Here is a 14,448-nt window from a genome sequence, read left to right as displayed (position 1 = left end):
CAGCGCTTCGCGTTCAGCAGGAAAGTAGAAGAAGGGAACAATAAGGTCATCATCCTTCTGGGGGCCACGGGGGCAGGGAAGACCACCCTCATCAACGCGATGATCAATTACATCCTGGGCGTGCAGTGGGAGGATCGGTTTCGATTCAAGCTGATCCACGAGGAGACCAACCGCTCGCAGGCGGAGAGTCAGACCTCCATTGTGACGTCCTACGAGCTCCACAACCAGAAGGGATTCCTCCGCCCTTTACACGCAAAACGAGAGGCCCAACACAGATTCCAACAGGGAGGGCTCCGGGAGTGAGGACGAGGAAGAGGACAAGAACAAGCTGGAGAAAATCGTCTGGACGAACCATGTGAAGCAGCTGAAGAGGTTTTTCCAAACCCTGGAGAAGACGGAGGGGAAGGACTTGGCGCTGACGAAGAAAGTCCTGGAGGAGCGCTCGGCGATGGCGAGGCTGCTGCTGCCTCAGATCTCGGCTGGGCAGATCTCGGTGAAGCTGAGCGAAATCATTAAGGCTTCCGGCAAGTTCATGTCGCCGAAGGAGATGCTCGAGAAAATCGAACTTGACTTCGAGTCGATCGAGGACCGGATCATGCAGCTGATCAGGCTGTCCTCCAATTGCCTGGCGCGGCTGGAGATCGCCCTGAAGCCCAACGCTCTGTCCACGGCCGCCTACATCGAGCTGCTCATCCGCAACGAGGAAGAGGAGGCCCGCCCGGGCTTCGAGGATCGCATCGCCGAGCTGCGCAAGATGAAACAGCACGCCGAGATTGCCAACAATGAGAAACTGCTACCGGAGGAGCGCAGGATCGTGAGGGAGAGAAACTAGAGGCTGAGGAAAATCACTCAAGATGTCAAACTGGCGAGCTCCACAGTGAAAGCCTGGACTGCAGGACACTGAACACGTTCCACACCGCCCGACAACTCCTGCAGGACACTGAACACGTTCCACACCGCCCAAGAACTCCATCTTGCGTTAAATCTCGAGTAAACCAAAACACAGAATAATGTTCGGGTTTCGTAAAATAACTGTTCCTAATAGTTCAACTGAAATAAAATAACTTAGTTCTACTCAATCCCTTAGTTTTAAAATCTACAAAAATCATACTAAATTCAAAGCTTTCCTTTCACCAGACCTCCAGCCAGACTGATGTTGGCCTCTCTCTCATGCTGTCGGGCTAAAGCTGCCTTTCAAATCAATCGGCATCCTGCTGCGACAGATGATTTAATGTCCACAGGGGAAAGTGTGATTATAGATCATAAAGACCGCAGGACACCTCAGGGTTTGCAGACAACGGTCAGACCAGAGAAGGCGTCTCTGCCTTTCCTGACCACATCTCCTTAGCAGAAGATCTGAACACAGATCAAACGCTTCTAAGGAACAGTTCTCAACACGTCAGTGTGAATTTCAAATTGCATTTCAATGTTTTTTGTCTGGCTTCTGTACTTGGTAGATCCATACGCCGGTGAAAAATTAAAAATACCTTTCCTCTGAGTGACCTGTCGTGCTCTATTTCTGGGTGACCTTGGACATCATCCATCTCTAACGAACGGTGTCGACTTCTGACGATTCTTGTGCAGTCTCTCTCACCTGTATATAAAAGCACACTTCAGTCACCTGCAGGCGCGAGGCCCTGCTGACGAGAGACGCTCTGGTCCTCAGGTACGGGGCTGTGAAAGAGCGAGAGGCTGGAAGTGGGGCCTGCTCCTCCTCTCTCTCTCCCCCGTGTGCGCTCACAGGGTCGGTCTCTCTGAACGTGCCGAAGACGGGCGGAACTCAACACCCCTGCCTGGACGACGAGAGGAATAACAGGCGAACAAAACATTTAAGGACACCGACCGACTGACCTTGCCGAGAGCGTTCATGAGGTTTCAGACCGAAGTTCAGGAGGAAGGCGAGAGCCGCCGCTCGCCTGCGCTCGTCAGTCTCACACTCAGCACATCTCACACTCCTTCACCGCAGCAGCTCAATCCTCTCCAGCGCACTCTTTACAGTCAAGCTGCACCACAGAGCAGAGACCCAGGAACACTGATGGGCGACGGAGAGGAATCCACTGTCACACACAGCAGTGACACAGGCACACGCAGTCACATGGGGACACCACAAGGGAACTCACAGCAGATGATCGCTCGACGGCATCGCAGCCGAAACACGGGGTCGAGCCCCGAGAATTTCACAAGGCACTCAAAGCCAATCGATCTCTCTCTTTTCTTGAGATCACATGTTAATGGAGATTCCAGGAGAGAACATCAGAGCAGGAACAGGATACCCCCGTCCCCACAGTGTGACTGTTCCCGCCAGAGCCCACAGACCACACTCATTCCCCAGCACAAGTCCTGAACTGGAAGACAAGAACCGGGGCAAACCAGTAAGTTACTGCTGATCACTACTTAATAAACTTCAAGGTTTAACAGACAACCTGCAGATCTCCTGTTTTCGGTTTTTATATCGTTGTTTTTGAGTCAAACATCCAGAACACCCTTTCATAACACATCTGTACGCCCTGTTCTTGCATTTCTTTGGTTTAGTTTCTGCTCACTTCCCCTGGAGTGAAACACACCTCCGAAATAAGTGTTTATAAAACTTTCATTTCTCTTTACCTGAACTCAAACCTGCAAGAACGTCATCATACAGAGCTTCAGCACAGCGTATTTCCTGTCACTTATTTTTATACTGTATTACTGTATTTGAGGTGTCATCTGAACCGAAGCAAACCTCGAAAACACGTCATTACAACATTGTTTCTGTCGATTTTAGCAGTGGTGATGCAAACCTCCAATATAGACGGTTTGAAAACGTCCTCTCTGTTCAGCTGAAGTGCAGCAAATGTGTCAATCTGTTTTTAGTTCATTTATTGATCAAACTGTTTCTATCAGCCCTGGATCCGACATGAGCCACAGCGAAACTGGAGCCACTTCGACACACCGGTATCCTACAATTTCATTAAAAAAACACTTGATATTTACTTCAGAAGGAGGAAATACAAATATCAACTAAACAAGCCGGCTAGTCAAAGAAACAGCACATTTAAACCTACAAAACTACAATTTCACTCAAAATGTCAGACGCCAACTGAAATTAAAGTGGCCTTCGAGATCAGTTCAGTGAGCTCAATAATAAAGACACTTTCACACCAACAGACCCACAATTTCACCACAAACACATGGAGCTTGTGTCTGTGAAGGTGAAGTGTGAGACGATTCTGTCATCAGGAGGGAGGGCCACAGCAGTACAGCAGAGAGAGCCATCACTGTTACCCACATACTCTCACACCGGTCCCATGTAGAACTGCTGTATTAAACTGTCTGGTGAAGAGACGCGTCTGAGACTTCTCATGATCAGGACAGGTCACAGTAAACATGCAGAAAGGGATGGTGAATTCTCGTTTCGCCTGTGTCTTATTTATTCGTTGTCAAACATAGTCTGTGTTATTGTGCGTTTTGAAAAGTGGTTGTCGATTTCTTTAAATGTTTCATACAAAAATGCTATTTGGAGAGTAACTAATTAGATATTCCCCTTGACTGAGGATGCGTACAGTCATCCATCAGGACTGGTACATTTAAAAATGACTGGAGAGAGCGCCACCTACAGGCGAAAGGCCACATCACAGCAGCAACGTGTGAACAATAAGACTTTTACACCCAAAAACCACAATATCTCCACAACCCCATAAGCACAATGATAAAAAGACTTTTACACAATTTCACCTCAAACACCCACGAGCTCAATGATAAAGACACTTTTACCACAAACCCCCTGAGCTCAATGATAAAAAGAAACTTTTACACAATTTGACCTCAAACGCCGTGAGCTCAAAGAGAAAGACACTTTTACACAATTTTACCTCAATGATAAACAGACGCTTTTACACAATTTCACCACAAACCCCCCGAGCACAATGATAAAAAACTTTTGCACAATTTTACCTCAAACACCCTGAGCACAATGACAAGGGCTGAGCGCTGAGCTCCTACACACTGCCATCTCTCTCTCTCTCCTTCTCTTCCTGCTGATGCGAGGTGGCAGGTTTCCTGTCCTCGCTGTGACGCTGCTCTGGCGCCACCTAGTGGATTCATAAAGTTAATCATCACCTGAACAGGTTCATCAGTACGACCAGAACTAATCAATGATCTTAATAGGATAAGTTCTTTCCAACATGGGATCTGTACTGACCAGCAGTCGGGACACTGGGTCCACACCCCTACTCTCACACACAGAGTCCAGGATCTGTACTGACCAGCAGTCGGGACACTGGGGTCCACACCCGTCTGGATCGATGAAGTCAATGAGGCGCCAAAGTACAGCACAGTCCCCGCCAGGGGGAGACAATGCACCAGAAGTCAGAGGCCGGAGCTGAACTGCTTCAGGAGAGACAGATTGGCCGAAAAGCACCTGCTGTTTCCCCGGAGAGAGCAGGAGAGCAGACAGGAGTCAGACAGTAGATAACAGACCTGAGCAGCTCATCGGCTTGTTCGCCCCTCCCCCAGTTGTGTCTGGAGAGAAGCCAGGGTATCGGCTTGTTCCCTCCTCCCGCCCCTCTCTGTGTATAGTAGAGCCTCCTGTCCTGACTGGAGGAGCTCACCCAGCTGTGTCTGGAGAGAAGCCAGGGTATCGGCTTGTTCCCCCCTCCCACCCCTCTCTGTGTACAGTAGAGCCTCCTGTCCTGACTGGAGGAGCTCACCCAGCTGTGTCTGGAGAGATGTGTACAGTCATCCATCAGGACTGGTACATTTAAAAATGACTGGACAGAGCGCCACCTACAAGTGAAAGGCCACATCACAGCAGCAACGTGTGAACAATAAGACTTTTACACCCAAAAAAACACAATATCTCCACAACCCCATAAGCACAATGATAAAAAGACTTCTACACAATTTCACCACAAACCCTCCCTGAGCACAATGAGAAAAAGACACTTTTACACAATTTCACCTCAAACACCCCGAGCTCAATGATAGACACTTTTACCACAAACCCCTTGAGCACAATGATAAAAAGACACTTTTACACAACTATAATACAAAGCCCCCGAGCTCAATGATAAAAACACTTTTACACAATTTCACCACAAACCCCTCAAGCACAATGATAAAAAGACACTTTTACACAATTTCACCACAAAGCCCCCCGAGCTTAATGATAAACATTTTTACACAACTTTATCACAAACACCACAAGCTCAAAGATAAAAAGACACTTTTACACAATTTTACCTGAAACCCCCCGAGCACAATGATAGACACTTTTACACGATTTCACCTCAAACACCGTGAGCTCAATGATAAAAAGACACTTTTACACAATTTCACCAAAAAAAACCCCAAGCACAATAATAAAGACACTTTTACACAATTTCACCACAAAGCCCCCGAGTTCTATGATAAAGACACTTTTACACAATTTTACCTCAATGTTAGACACTTTTTCACAATTTCACCACAAACCCCCTGAGCTCAATGATCAAGACATTTACACAATTTCATCACAAACCCCCCGAGCACAATGATAAACCGACACTTTTACACAATTTTACCTCAATGTTAGACACTTTTACACAATTTCACCACAAACACCCTGAGCTCAATGATAAAAAGACACTTTTACCTCATTGATAGACACTTTTACACGATTTCACCTCAAAGAGCCCGAGCTCAATAAAAGACACTTATACACAATTTTACCACAACCCCCTCGAGCTCAATGATAAAAAGACACTTTTACACAATTTTACCTCAAACCCGTCGAGCTCAATGATAAAAAGACACTTTTACACAATTTGACCACAATCCCATAGAGCACAATGATAAAAATACAATTTTACCTCAATGATAAACACTTTTACACAATTTCACCTCAAACCCGTCGAGCTCAATGATAAAAAGACACTTTAATATCACCACTTACCTCGGTGTTGGTGGAGGGGAGTCCTCATATCCTGTAAAGCGCGTTGAGTGGAGTGTCCAGAAAGGCGCTATGTAAGTGTAAGCAATTATTAATTTTACACACTTTCACCTCACACCCCCAAAGCTCAATGATAAGACACTTTCACACAATTTCTCCACAAACCCCCCGAGCTCAACGATAAAAAGACACTTTTGCACAATTTCACCACAAAGCCCCCGGAGCTCAATGATAGACAATTTTACACAATTTCACCACAAACCCCCCGAGCTCAATGATAAAAAGACACTTTTACACAATTTCACCTCAAAACCCCGAGCTCAATGATAAAAAGACACTTTTTCACAATTTCACCACAAACCCCCCAACCTCAATGATAAAAACACACTTGTACACAATGATAAAAAGACTTTTACACAACTTTACCACAAACCCCCCAAGCTCATTGATAGACACTTTTACACAATTTCACCTCAAACCCCCTGAGCTCAATGATAAAACATTTTTTGCACAATTTTATCTTCAACACGCACATCACATTCTCTCCACTGCACATATCATTTCCATACCTCCTCCCTCCTCATCCAACTTCTCTGGTTCCCTTCTCTCCAGCTTCTCTCTTCTTGACTCAGCATCCCTCAACAAACTAGTTACAAGCATGAAACCCACCACATCTATTTTAGATCCCATTCCCACCACTTTATTCCAGTCCTGTTTCTCTTCTCTCTGTCCCATTGTCCTCAATATCATACATGAATCCATGAGTACTGGCATTGTACCAACGGTCCTCAAAACTGCTGCCATTACCCCTGTGCCAAAAAAGTCTAACATGGCTCTCGACAATCTTAATTTTCACCCCATCTCCAACTGACCCTTTCTTCCTAAAAGTCTAGAACGTGCTGTCACACTCCAGTTACATCACCACCGATCATCTAATAGCTTCTGATTCTGGTTCCCTCTCTATACTCCTCCTTCTTGATCTCAGTGCTGCTTCTGACACTGTTGACCATGACATCTTACTTTCTCGTCCTGAGACTGTGTTTGGAGTTTCTGACACTGCCCTCAAATGGTTCAAATCTTACCTCACCGATCGCTTTGTCTCTCTCAATGGGTACAGGTCTGAAATTGGCCTCGTCAAGTCTGGTGTTCCTCAGGGCTCAATACGAGGCCCCTTGCTCTTCAGCATTTACATGTTCCTACTTGGTCAGCTTTTCAGATCACATGGCCTCAGCTTTCATTTTTACGCTGATGATACTCAACTATCCATCCATACCAAACCTGACACTGATGTGGCTGTCTCTATTCTATCTAATTGCATCTCTGACGTAAAAAGTTGGATGACTCAAAGCGTCCTTCATCTTAACTGTGACAAGACTGAAGTCATGCTTATTGGCACCCCCCATCAACTTCGTAAAGCCAGTCCTGTAACCCTGTCTGTAGATGGCTCTGTACTTGAGCTTCAATCAAAATTGAAAACCTTGGAGTTATATTAGATTCTGGCTTAACATTCGACCCACATGTGCAGCATATCGTCAAAACATGTTTTTTTCACCTTAGAAATATCGCTAGACTACCCCCTATGCTATCACTAACTGTGGCTGAAAAGCTGATCAACACATTTGTATTCTCTCAAATTGACTACTGTAATTCTCTACTTGCATGTGGTATCAAAATCTACTCTGAACAAACTGCAGTCTCTCCAAACCTCAGCAGCCAGAATCCTGACCAGGTCTGGTGCAAGTGACCACATCACTCCTATCCTGGAGTCCCTGCACTGGCATCCAGTTAAATTCTGTGTGGACTTTAAAATCCTCACGCTCACCTGTAAGGCTCTGCATGGCTTGGCACCTCAGTACCTGTCTGAACTATTATCGCCCTACTCTCCACCTCACAACCTTCACTCTGCTAATTCTCCTCTCCTTACTGTCCCCCAAGCCCCTCTACACTCTTTGGGTGACAGGGCCTTCTTCTGTTCTGCCCCCAAGCTCTGGAACTCTCTCCCCAAGGATATCAGAGGGTCACCTTCTCTAAACTCCTTCAGATCCAGACTCAAACCCTCTTCTTCAGAAAAGCCTTTACTGAACAGGTTCCATTCTTCACCCCTCTGCTCTTCTTAGTACCACCATCCAAAGTCTCCTCTGTGTATTGTAATTGTGTTTTAGCTTGTGTAGTCTTCTTATTTATTGTTGTTGTCATCCTGTAAAGTGCTTTGAGAAGCCACCATTAAAGGCACTATATAAAATAAAGTTTAACACCCCGAGCTCAATGATAAAGACACTTTTACACAATTTCACCACAAACCCGTCGAGCTCAATGATAAACAGACACTTTTTTACACAATTTAACCTCAAACCCGTCGAGCTCAATGATAAACAGACACTTTTTACACAATTTGACCTCAAACCCGTCGAGCTCAATGATAAACAGACACTTTTTACACAATTTGACCTCAAACCCGTCGAGCTCAATGATAAACAGACACTTTTTACACAATTTCACCACAAACCCGTCAAGCTCAATGATAAAAAGACACTTTTACACAATTATAACCTCAATGATAAATGACCTCGGTGTTGGTGGAGGGGAGTCTTCATTCTGTAAAGCGCGTAGCGTAGAGTGGAGTGTCCAGAAAAGCACTATATGAGTGTAAGCAATTATTAATATTACACAATTTGACCTCAAACCCACCGAGCTCAAAAGTAAAAAAAAAATTACACAGTTTTACCTCAAACCCCCTGAGCTCAACGATAAAGACACGTTTACACAATTTTACAATGATAAACCGACACTTTTGACCCAATTTTACCTCAAACCCGTCGAGCTCAATGATAAACAGACACTTTTGACACAAGTTTACCTCAAACCCGTCGAGCTCAATAATAATCCGACACTTTTGACCCAATTTTACCTCAAACCCGTCGAGCTCAATGATAAACCGACACTTTTGACCCAATTTTACCTCAAACCCGTCGAGCTCAATGATAAACAGACACTTTTGACACAAGTTTACCTCAAACCCGTCGAGCTCAATAATAATCCGACACTTTTGACCCAATTTTACCTCAAACCCGTCGAGCTCAATGATAAACAGACACTTTTGACACAAGTTTACCTCAAACCCGTCGAGCTCAATAATAATCCGACACTTTTGACCCAATTTTACCTCAAACCCGTCGAGCTCAATGATAAACAGACACTTTTGACCCAATTTTACCTCAAACCCGTCGAGCTCAATAATAATCCGACACTTTTGACCCAATTTTACCTCAAACCCGTCGAGCTCAATGATAAACCGACACTTTTGATACAATTTTACCTCAAACCCGTCGAGCTCAATGATAACCCGACACTTTTGACCCAATTTGACCTCAAACTCGTCGAGCTCAATGATACAGACACACTTTTGCACAATTTCACCACAGACATTTTCTCACTCCTATGACTGTTTTCTCATCAGCCTGAGGACTGAACGATTTCAATGAAGAAACGGAGGGACAAGTCGCCACTCACCGCCACAGCCCGGGAAACATCTTCCGTCTCCAACACGAACAGCAAACGTCCTCTCGGTGCGCAGAAACGTCCAGAAACGCGTTGACTTTGGACTCAGTCAAGTTTAACAGGTGTATAAACGTGCTGAAGAGCCCCAGACTGGCGAAAACTCTGTCAGACCGATTATACTGACGCAGTATTATGTTATATTAGCGTTACAACATTGATAGCATATGATATTGATTACCCTGACGCAAACGCACACTTTTCCACCGATATCTACGTTCGTGAAGAACAAACTGTCTAGACGACATTATATTTAAAAAACACACGAATTGACTAATTGAAACGTGTTCAAACCTGTGGCTTCAGCTCGGCGACGCAGAGACACGGCGTCCATGAGGGCGGGAAAGAAGAAAGCTTGTGTATTCTAATAAAAAGCTGACTAAAACCAATTATTAATGATAAAATAAGGTCAAACTCGGGAAAGGCGGGAAGCGCGACCGTTAGGAATTCAAACTTCAAACGAGACGCGCACCTGCCCCGAGTTCTCGCAGGGACCGCCCCCCTGTCCCCTCTCAGCCAATGGGCTTCCACCACGGTGGAGTGACGTCCCGCCTCAGCCCTCTCCTCTAATGGACATAAGGGACACTCGAGTGACGCTCTCGGGAGCCCTCCAACCCGGGCAGGGCTGTTATAAGCCCTCTGAGTGACTGACCCAGGGTTCACAAGCTGCCCAGGAGGCTCTACTGTACACAGAGAGGGGTGGGAGGGGGGAACAAGCCGATACCCTGGCTCCTCTCAGGAAACTGCTGATGAAGCCGGGATCAATTAACGATCAACTAATTAACGAGCGAGTTGAACCCTGTGGGTGTCATTCCCAGCATGGCCCAGCAGAGGGCGCTGAAGGGCTGCAGGTGGTGGCACCCCCCACACACACAGACACCAGCGATCCACAGTAGGAACACACAGACTCCACACACACAGACGCCAGCGATCCACAGTAGGAACACACAGACTCCACACACACAGACACCAGCGATCCACAGTAGGAACACACAGACTCCACACACACAGACACCAGCGACCCCCAGCAGGAACACACAGACTCCACACACACAGACACTAGTACAACCCCCAGCAGGAACACGCAGACTCCACACACACAGACACCAGTCACCCACAGCACGAACACGCAGACTCCACACACACAGACACCAGCACCAGCGACCCCCAGCAGGAACACGCAGACTCCACACACACAGACACCAGCGCCAGCGACCCCCAGCAGGAACACGCAGACTCCACACACACAGACACCAGCGACCCCCAGCAGGAACACGCAGACTCCACACACACAGACACCAGCACCAGCGACCCCCGGCAGGAACACGCAGACTCCACACACACAGACACCAGCACCAGCGACCCACAGCAGGAACACGCAGACTCCACACACACAGACACCAGCGACCCCCAGCAGGAACACACAGACTCCACACACACAGACACCAGCGCCGGCGACCCCCAGCAGGAACACACAGACTCCACACACACAGACACCAGCGACCCCCAGCAGGAACACACAGACTCCACACACACAGACACCAGCGACCCCCAGCAGGAACACACAGACTCCACACACACAGACACCAGCACCAGCGACCCCCAGCAGGAACACGCAGACTCCACACACACAGACACCAGCGACCCCCTGCAGGAACACACAGACTCCACACACACAGACACCAGCACCAGCGACCCCCAGCAGGAACACACAGACTCCACACACACAGACACCAGCGACCCCCAGCAGGAACACACAGACTCCACACACACAGACACCAGCACCAGCGACCCCCAGCAGGAACACGCAGACTCCACACACACAGACACCAGCACCAGCGACCCACAGCAGGAACACGCAGACTCCACACACACAGACACCAGCAACCCCCAGCAGGAACACACAGACTCCACACACACAGACACCAGCGCCGGCGACCCCCAGCAGGAACACGCAGACTCCACACACACAGACACCAGCGACCCCCAGCAGGAACACGCAGACTCCACACACACAGACACCAGCACCAGCGACCCCCAGCAGGAACACACAGACTCCACACACACAGACACCAGCGCCGGCGACCCCCAGCAGGAACACACAGACTCCACACACACAGACACCAGCGACCTACAGCAGGAACACGCAGACTCCACACACACAGACACCAGCGACCCCCAGCAGGAACACACAGACTCCACACACACAGACACCAGCACCAGCGACCCCCAGCAGGAACACGCAGACTCCACACTCGCTCCTCCGACGCAGTTTCACTCATTTGTCCTCGCCGCTCGGCTCAGGGGACGAGTGATGACAGAAGCCGGGATCAATTAACGTCCGACTAATTAACGACCGAGTTGAACCCTGGGGGTGTCATTCCCAGCATGGCCCAGGAGCAGGGTGAAGGGCTGCAGGTGGCGGCACCCCATATCCCCCCTCAGAAAAATGACACCTGACCCCCCCGTCTCTGCCCACCTACTGTGTGCGCTTTCAGGAACAGTGACCCAGTTCTGACCCAGTTTAAATCTGGCCGATCCAGCTCGTGGCTCCCTGGTTCGGAACCGACAGAGTGGACCGGGTCGAGACAGCAGGACCGTCAGGCTGCGCTGTTGATCTCAAACCGTCAGGAAGGATAGCAGTCATTTCACACAGACACCAGTACCAGAGACCCACAGCAGGAACACGCAGACTCCACACACACAGACACCAGCACCAGTGACCCCCAGCAGGAACACGCAGACTCCACACACACAGACACCAGCACCAGCGACCCCCAGCAGGAACACGCAGACTTCACACACACAGACACCAGCACCAGGGACCCCCAGCAGGAACACGCAGACTCCACACACACAGACACCAGCGCCAGAGACCCCCAGCAGGAACACGCAGACTCCACACACACAGACACCAGAGACCCCCAGCAGGAACACACAGACTCCACATTCGCTCCTCTGACACAGTTTCACTCGTTTGTCCTCACCGCCCGGCTCAGGGGACGAGTGAGGACAGATTCAGGGAAAGAGCAGCACCGACAGTGAGTCACTGGGGAAAAGAGAGACTCTTTCTCTGAGGAGCAGGGCGGTATTGGCTTCGACATGCTCGCTGGAGGTGCTGTGGTTCCAGTTTGCGATGTGATGAGAACAGAGATTCGTCCAGCAGTTTCAGGACTCAACCTAAAAAGTGACTTTTTAGCTGATGTGACAGAGGACCAGCCTAGTGGACCAGGTATTGAAGAGAAACAGGAACGTGTGTTTTTACCTCCTTCCAGCTGAAGTACAGCAGTAGAAACCTACTGTTCACTTCTTTAGAATGATACAGAAACGCTGTTGGAAAACAAAGGTGATTATGAGAGAAGTAGTTGAATAAAAATCGGAATCAAGCCCTGCAGGACTAAAGGGATCCTGCCTGTTGTAACAGAGCTGACTGACAGGAGCTGGTATTTCATACCAGACTGAGAGGATTATACTGGGGAGAATAACAGACAGTCAGGAGATCAAATATTGTAGGGCTACATGTTACAGGACTCCCGTCTCCTGTGGAGACACCTGTGGGGTCGTGTCAGGGCAGAAGTCCAACATTGTAAACCAGTGTAAACTGGGACTGGGACCAACCCGGATCAAGACCAGACCTGAGAGCTTCAGGACTCTCTCCCACTGGTGTCCTTTTCTCTCTCTCTGTCCTGTGTCCTAACAAACCCCACTAATCCCCCGTTGTTCGAAAGAGGACCCGCTCGTCCCTCCTGTCCCATCCCGGTGTCGCCGTCACTGGGACTGGGGGCCTTTTCCCAGGACACCAGGACTCCCCTCGTCTGCGGAAACACCCGGGAAGAGCCTCCCAGCCCACAGGAGGGGAGTCCCAGTCCTTCCCGGGATTTCCAGGACAGGAGCGGCTCCTCAGCTGGGAATAAAACCGCCCCGAGAGGAGCTCGAGCGCTTAGCAACCGGCGCCGCAGCGGCATCCGGAGGACGAGCCGGAAGCGGGTTTTGGCGCCAGTTCTGCTCTTTGATGATCGGCTCAGGAGAATAAAGTCGATATAAAAACAAAAGTCCATTTCTCTCGCTCCTCTGTGGAAGCCGTGTCCGCCAGGGAGTGGAAAGAAAAAAAACGCGCCGCGGTTTCTCGCAGTTTCGGCTTTAGATCTCGAAATTATGACTTTTCTGACTCGGAATTGCGAGATATAAAGTCCCAATGACCAGAAATAAAGTCGCGATTCTGAGATTGTAAGTCGCCGTTGCGAGATATAAAGTCCCAATGACCAGAAATAAAGTCGTGATTCTGAGATTGTAAGTCGCCGTTGCGAGATATAAAGTCCCAATGACCAGAAACAAAGTCGTGATTCCGAGATTGTAAGTCGCCGTTGCGAGATATAAAGTCCCAGTTGCCGGACGAGCCGGTTCTGCTCTTTGATTATGGGCTCAGGAGAATAAAGTACACATATACACACATACACATACTGTAACGCCCGGTTGTGAGGAGGAAGCGCCCCTAGGCGCTCATAGTACCGCTGGGCATGCTGGGAGTTGTGGCCAGGGAGAGTCTGAGGGTCAGCACGATGACCAGCGGCTGACCCTACCTGTGTAAATAATGTCATAGTAGTGTCTTATAAGTGTACTGTATAGCTTGTTGTTAAGTCGTTAAGTAATTACCACCCTAAAGATGTGTACGTGTTCCGTCATGGGTGTGTATACTCTGTGGTTGATAAAGAATAAAACCTGGTTCGTTAATCGCGTCTCCACTGGTCCTTTGTCCTGAGAAGAACCTGTAAATGCTACAATATATTCTGTTCCATACAAATACACAATGTCAGAATTATATCCAAAAGTATTCATGACATTTATATATATATACACAAAGAATAGCAAAATACAAACGATCAAAATAGAACATTATTTAAAATTAGTTTTCTTCACATGGGACACTAAGGGCTGGTTTTCAGTGAGTCGGATCTCTTACGAGGAAGAGATCAGTGTTTCAGTGGAAA

Source organism: Lepisosteus oculatus, chromosome 14 (assembly GCF_040954835.1).
Source record: "Lepisosteus oculatus isolate fLepOcu1 chromosome 14, fLepOcu1.hap2, whole genome shotgun sequence".
NCBI classification, from domain to species: Eukaryota; Metazoa; Chordata; class Actinopteri; order Semionotiformes; family Lepisosteidae; genus Lepisosteus; species Lepisosteus oculatus.
Note: the sequence above shows the minus strand (reverse complement) of the source record.